The 880-nt window shown below is 34.9% G+C and overlaps 1 protein-coding gene across 4 annotated transcripts in view; it reads left to right on the top strand.

The window, feature by feature from the left end:
* SCAPER (S-phase cyclin A associated protein in the ER) overlaps nt 1-880 on the top strand; it is a 454,172-nt gene that overhangs the window by 14,884 nt on the left and 438,408 nt on the right. The gene's annotated exons all lie outside the window — the stretch shown is intronic.

Below are 880 nucleotides of genomic sequence, written 5' to 3'. Positions count from 1 at the left end.
GTTGCCACAAACCTTCAATTTGTAAAAAAACGCAATATCTGCAAAGCACAATAAAGTGAAGCGCAATAAAACGAGTTATGCCTGTATATTTTAAATGAAAATTATGTTGTTCATCCTCATTGCAAAGGAGTAGGAAACTGTTCATTTAATGCCTGAGGGACTGGGAGTGCCTACATCACACTTCAGTACTTGCCTCTGGCCTGTGGTAAGAGCAGTACTGTTATAAATTATGGAAGGAGCTGCATTGATTCTTTTCTTAACAAAGAGACAGAGACCCTTTAGTGAAGGGTCTTTTGGGCAGAATGAGTAAAAATGAAGAGGAGGAAGAAGAGAGTGATTTTGGTGATTCCTGAGTTTTTAGGTTTCTGTATTGTTTGCAGGACTCATGCATTTTGCATGTATGTATTTTATACTAAAATATGAAACCTCACTTGACACTTGTCATTATTATGGTTTGAACTGGAAGTGAATGGAAGCTTCGCTGTTGATTTTGAAAGGTCTAGGCTTTATCTTTGAGTGAGTATATTACTATCATGTTACATAAAGTGTGCTTGTTGAATTAGGTTAACTTGTCAGTCTCCACAACTTCTTGTGGTTGTGAGTTTAGCAAGTTAATTGCTTGCTGTGTGAAAAAAGAACTTCCTTTGGTTAATTTTAAACTTACTACACAATAGTTTCATTTTATGTCCCTTAGGTCTAGTATCTTAAGAGGAGTAAATATTAAATCTTTATTTACTTTTTCTGAACCATTCAGTATTTTGTAAACCACTATCATATCCCCCAGACTTCTCTTTTTGAAGATTAAAAGTGTGAGAAGAATGTATTTTCCGGCTGCCATGTACATTTATAGATGGTGTTTTATTCATTCTGTGTTTTACAT

Source organism: Gavialis gangeticus, unplaced genomic scaffold, assembly GCF_001723915.1.
Source record: "Gavialis gangeticus isolate Ggan-Ray unplaced genomic scaffold, GavGan_comp1, whole genome shotgun sequence".
NCBI lineage: Eukaryota > Metazoa > Chordata > Crocodylia > Gavialidae > Gavialis > Gavialis gangeticus.
The sequence above is the reverse complement of the archived record's forward strand: the minus strand, read 5'-3'. Positions and strand labels throughout refer to the sequence as shown.